The sequence below is a fragment of the Passer domesticus genome, chromosome Z, assembly GCF_036417665.1.
Source record: "Passer domesticus isolate bPasDom1 chromosome Z, bPasDom1.hap1, whole genome shotgun sequence".
NCBI lineage: Eukaryota > Metazoa > Chordata > Aves > Passeriformes > Passeridae > Passer > Passer domesticus.
The window spans coordinates 54630686-54636687 of NC_087512.1; positions in this window are offsets into that span (position 1 = coordinate 54630686).

A 6002-nucleotide genomic window follows, 5' to 3' on the forward strand; every position below is an offset into this window, starting at 1 on the left:
GATAATCAAATTTGCATTTCCAAAATAAAATTTTGGAATTTTTGTAAATAAAATTAAAATAAATAAAATAAAATAATTATTATAAATAAAATTTTGGAAATTTATTTTTTCCAAATAAATTTGCATTTCCAAAAAGTTTCAACTAGTTGAAACAGGTTTTATAGTTTTAAGTGACTTATCTCAACTTCTGATTTTGGCATGGCTGCTGGAAAACATAAAGAAATGGATAATTCTCTACTGTCTTCCCAGTAATTTAGAGACATTGTTGAACAATAGCTCAAATTGTAGGGACTAGTAGCAGAAGGGTAATATATTTAATATTAAATATATTAAATATATGCTGCTTTCAATACAAATTAGAAAAATAATATATCTTTTATGCTAACCATTAAATTTCTTTTTAGATAAATCATGTTTCTAATATTTGAAAGAGTTTTTATAAGAGAAGATTGTGTGGAGACCTCATAGTATCTTCCTTCCTCATAGTATCTTCCAGTGTCTGAAAGGAGGCCTACAGAGAAACTGGGAGAGAGAAACCAGGAAACAAGGAGGAAAAGGAGGAAACAAGAAAGGGGACCCTTCACTGGGAACTGTAGTGAACGGACAAGGAGTAATAGTTACAAATTGAAAGAGGGGAAAACTAGCCATTAGGAAGAAATCTTTTACCTTGAGGGTGGTGAGACAGGAACAGGTTGCCCAGAGACGTTGGGGATGCCCCATCCCTGTCAGTGGTCAAAGCCAGGTTGGATAAAGCCTTGAGCAACCTGGTCTAGTAGGAGGTGTTCCTGCACTTGGCAGGGTGGTTGAGATTAGATATTTGAAGTCCATTGCAACCCCTTAACATTCTGTAATTTCTGTGGGGGGGAAAAACCATTCATATTACTATATTTAGTAATAGCCTGTGTCATCCATCTCTTCAACTACCATATAAAGTCTTGAAATGGGAACACTGATGAGCAGAATTTAATCTAGAATTGTGGTGAAATGGGCAAAACCGAGTGCTGAAAAGGTACAATGTGTAAGGGTCAGTCTCTGCTAGAAGAACACATGGTCCTAGGGTCAAACCATCTGGCTTTGTCTCTTCTGATTTTGTCCTTCCAGTTGTAGATGGCACCCTGCACGCTGACTCAGCTGAGCTGTCTCTGACAGACAACACTTCCATTTTCTTTCATTCCTACCTCCTCTGTCAGCACAAGTGAAGCAGGAAAGAGTCCATGCTTAAGCAGGGTTACCTCCCCTTTCCTGGCAGTATGCTTCCTAAACAACTTGTTTTTCCTGCACCTTTTTATGTTTTGTTATGTTTCAGTATTTAATGTCATCTTAGTTGTAATGTCTTTCAACTATTTCTGATGCAGTAAGTAATAAATTACTCCTGTTTTTCATTCTTGCAGCTCACTAGGCTCCTAAGCATTAACTAGGTTGCTAAACCTGTCATTTGGTTCAGACTCTGAAATATTTGGGCAAAATGGCTGCGGAAATAGCCAAGTCTGAAAGGGCCAGGAAAAATTACAAACTAAGACACCACTCAATGTCCCCCAAAGATGGAAAATTTAGCACAGAAAAAGAAATACTTCCTGTCTTGCAGTTAGCTCTCATTAAAATGGGCTATTGTTGGCACCTAGAAATCAGAGACAATTTGGGATTAATTGATATAACTAAATTGATATGGCTATAAACCACAATTAAAAACCTGGAAACTTTTTTTTATTAACAGGAAATCTTACATTTCAGGGTTTGTCTTTGGGTATAAGGGTAGAAAACAGCCTTAATTGCTGGGAGAGGGTGAACTAGATATTGTGTCATGGGCAGAGATATTTTAACAGCTGCCTACCTCCGATGCTTCTGATGATGGCCACTGGAGACAGAATACTGCGGTAGGTGTACCACACTTCTGTGTTTTGTATGAAAGTTCCAAGGTTATAGTGATGCGATAGATGAAAATTTTAATAAATGCGGCTGTAGCTAAATAATCAAATCTCAGCATAAAATAAACATTCATTTTCATGCAGTTCTTTGAGCAACATTTTTCTCCTTTTCTTCCTCCAAACACAATAAGAAAAATAGAGCCTTTTGGTTCACCATTACAAGCAGTGACTGTTACACTTAAAAGAATTATCTGTTAGTGCCTACCCTGAAGTAAGATCATGGGTGGAGTCCCTTATGCTTACTGTCATAATGGTATTATCATAGTAGCAATATAATAGAATATTATCCTATCAAAGAGTTGTAGACAAATCTTCTACATGTTCCAAAGCTGATTCTTTACCTTCTTTACCTTCCTTCCCGCTACCCCCCCCCCACCCCCCACCCTCAAAACCAGGTGATTGGATGACATTTATGAATGGTTTCTGGAATTCAACGAATTCCAGAATTCAATGAAATTCAACATTTTTTTAAGTGAGAGCATTTTCATTCTGCGGGGGTGGGGTTGGGGGGTGGGGGGAAGCTCTTTGTTGCTTGATGAAGCAATAAAGTGAGGAAAGTCCTAATTGCCTCTCTCAGCTAGTCCAAGCATGCTTTGGTATTTCAGCATGCAGATTGCATTAAGCACAGTTCCAGAATTTCAGATGACATGGAGGGATTCTTGGGCTCTTTGTGTGTACACATGCTTTACAAGCAAATACTGAGCACCTTTGTTGTGGTTTCATGCCCTCGTACAGCAAGGAAAATATTTTCAAATATACATTCAGATAGAGTTGACTAGTTGTAAAAAACTACCAGTGGCTTGTTTTATCATTTTGCCCACAGAATATCTTTGTCTAGCTCCTTTTATTTCAATGTAGGTGGAGGAGCAATAAGGTTTGCATTACTGTGCTGCATTAAGGTTTACAGAAGAAGAAATTCCAAGCTGGCTAGGGAGGCTGAGATTGTGCTGTAGGTCTTGTTCACTGAGGCTCCTGAAATACTACTTCTCGGGAGGGTACTGGTGACTGTTCTCAGGTTTTCCTCTCTGGTTGAGATCATTTCAAGGTGTGTTAGAAATCTTTTTTCCACAACCCAGCTGTCCGAGAAGCAATCAGATGTCTTCGGCTGTCATTCTCAAGGTTGTTTATTATTTCTTATCTAAAACATTTTCTGTCTAGCCTGCCAAGGTCTGTTCTGCAGGTCGGTCTGAGGCACACTCCCTGCCCATGGGGCTGGTGTGGTCTTTTATACTACATACTACATGTATTTGATATTTACAGTTGTGTCCCAATACCTATCACCTGTGTTAGACAGTGACTTTCTAGTCTAAATCAATCCCAAAGTGCTAGCATCACCAAGAAGATGGAGGCTAGGAAGAAGAAGGAAGAAGGACAGGACAACACCCAAATTCGTCCCTCTTGTCCTTAGACCCCCGTAGTGAAATTCTTCAAAAGTCTATCTTTTACCCTGTGACAACTACTGTTGTGCTACTTAAACTTTTGTGACTTGTAATTCTTCATATAAAGTTGGTAATTTACTCCATGGGTCAAGCTCAAAGCCACAGGGGTCTTTGAGCCATCCAGGGCATCCAGAGTCCTGGGTTCCAAAAACTGTCTCCTGCAATCACATGGCTGGTCTTCTGATAGGTTTTCCCTGCTGTGTGCTGACCTGTGCTAGGTACCCAAATATGCAATGCAAATGAATGGAGAATCTCGTTCCTGATCTCAGGCTTACCCCAGGTTAAGGAGTTCAGATGAGACAGAGAACTTCCTACTGACTTTGTGCACCAGCTAATTTTAACCTATTTAATGTCTGAAGAGGCAAATTCCCACACATTTCTTAAGAAACAGGCTTTGCTTCTTGACTGAATCTCCAGAGTAAACTAATCATGGAAATGCCACTGAGAGAACAATATGTGAGGCAGGCATATCTGACTGCAGCCTAGATGGGATACATAGGGACTGAAGACATTGCCTAGACAATAATCCTGTGCTTGTACTAGCAATCGCTCCATTTATTTTTTCTTTATTTATATTCTATGCCACAGTCCCATTCCAGTGGGATAATGAAATCCTTGCGTTGGTTTGACTGGTGCAAGGGAAGCAGGAAAGAGCATCTGAAAATCCTCTTCACCACAGCCTCATGACAGAAAACAGAGGCTTGCTCCTACTGCTCCCCTGCAGGCTCCCTGTTGGCAGAGCATTAGGAGGAAATCTATTCACTGGAATATGTCTCATGCAGAGCAGTGCCTCTTACCATACATTAGGTGGATTTTGCTGAATTTGGCCTGCTACATCAATATAATTATTTTTCTGTCTTCATATGAATCAGATAGATATCAGTTATCGGGTCTGGAACACCTCTCTCTCCCTCAGAGATATGATTTTTTTTTAAGGAAGATGCTAAAGCGCAGAGAAATTTATCTTGAACTGTCACAATCAGTGTTCTACCACAAACCAATACTGAGAAGAAAAATGCAAGATCAGCTATCATGTAAAGTACTGGACAATGACTTCTTTCAAGTTAATCTTCACTTAATCCAGTAATGTCTGTTTCTTGTTCGTGGTGCTGAATTTTTGGGGCTGATCTTCAGCTGTCAGGGTGGTGAGCACAAGCTAGCACAACTAGCACAAGCTGCCTAGATGCCACCTGCAAGTGGTGTTGCATGGAGCTTGGAAAAACCTGCTCTAGTAGAAGGTATCCCTGTCCATAGTAGGGAGCTGGAATTAGCTGCTTTTTTAGGTACCTTTCAATCCAAACCATCCTATGATTCTGTGATTCAATTTCCTGTCATCACAGTCAGCCCATGATGATTTAAGCCAGAGCACCAGGTCATGGTGTGTATCATTTAGCCAGCAAACAACTGATATCTTGCTGTCTTTCCTAAGAAATTGATGGATGTAGAAAAGGGCAGAGTGGACTGGCAGCTCTTAGAAAACTGTTTCTAAGACAGACAGGGATGGTTTGCTAACCTACATCTTCAGCAAAGAAACATGCAGTGTTATTGATTAAAATCCAAGTATAATATACTTGACTAGAGCTTTTGTAAATTTCACTACTCTTTTGTTTCACTATAACCTTAAGAAGCTATAGACAAAATGTTATTTTTGGGACACTGTTTGCTCCTTAGGGGAACAAAGAGAAAATTTTCTACTTTGACCTGATGATATGTTTCCAGAGGGGTATAGTGTCATGTGAGATGCCAGATTAAATTACTGATAATCCATTAATATTATTAAGTAAGTAAACAAATACCTCACGTAAAAATTCTGATTCTGTTTATTGCCTTCAGGGCTCAGGTTTGTTTATATCATGTACAAGAATATTTGGCCAATAAGGAAACTCTGCTAAATAATTACTTAGGAACAAGTAACATCTCAAGTTGCTTGTGATTCAAAGCCATGCTCTTCTACTTACTTGTAGAATTAGTGCCAAGAAAGACAGGCAGATTAGGAGAATGGGTTCCTGTCACTAGCTGTAACAAAGATGCTGCCAGAAAAGATTAATATTTGTAAAACTTGTTCATATAGGGCAAAGTGCTGGTTTTGTGTCTGATAATGCATATTCTTCCTTTTCCTTTGTTATCTTGAAAGTAGTTTTTTTGGTCTTTCTTATTTATTTACTTATTTATTGTTTATTTATTTGCAGATTTGAGCCTTATGGATGGGTGCAGTGGACTGGCAAGGCAGATACTATTATGCAGCCTGTAATATTCAGTGCTGTTGCAGAAGGAGAAGCAATAGGGAGGAGTCATTCTGTTTTTCTTCTATTTAGATTCGTTGCATGTTTACCAAGGTGAAAGGATTAGTGCCTTGGAGATCATTTGCTTTCATAAGCTTTAAACTGGAGTAGAAAAAGTTTCATGTCTTGATTATTTTCCAACAGCTCTTTCTCTTCTCAGCAAGGCACATAAGAGCAAGCTGAGACATATTGATTGCTAGCAGACTCTTCCAACAAAATTGCCCTGTCTGAATCAGTTAAACTGGGTGGGAAGAGATAACTTCTGCCAGTTTTCTACCATCATCTCTCCTAGCATGTGGTGAAACACCCAGGGCATTCCTCAGGGTTTTATAATCAAGATTAAATGCTCCAGACTT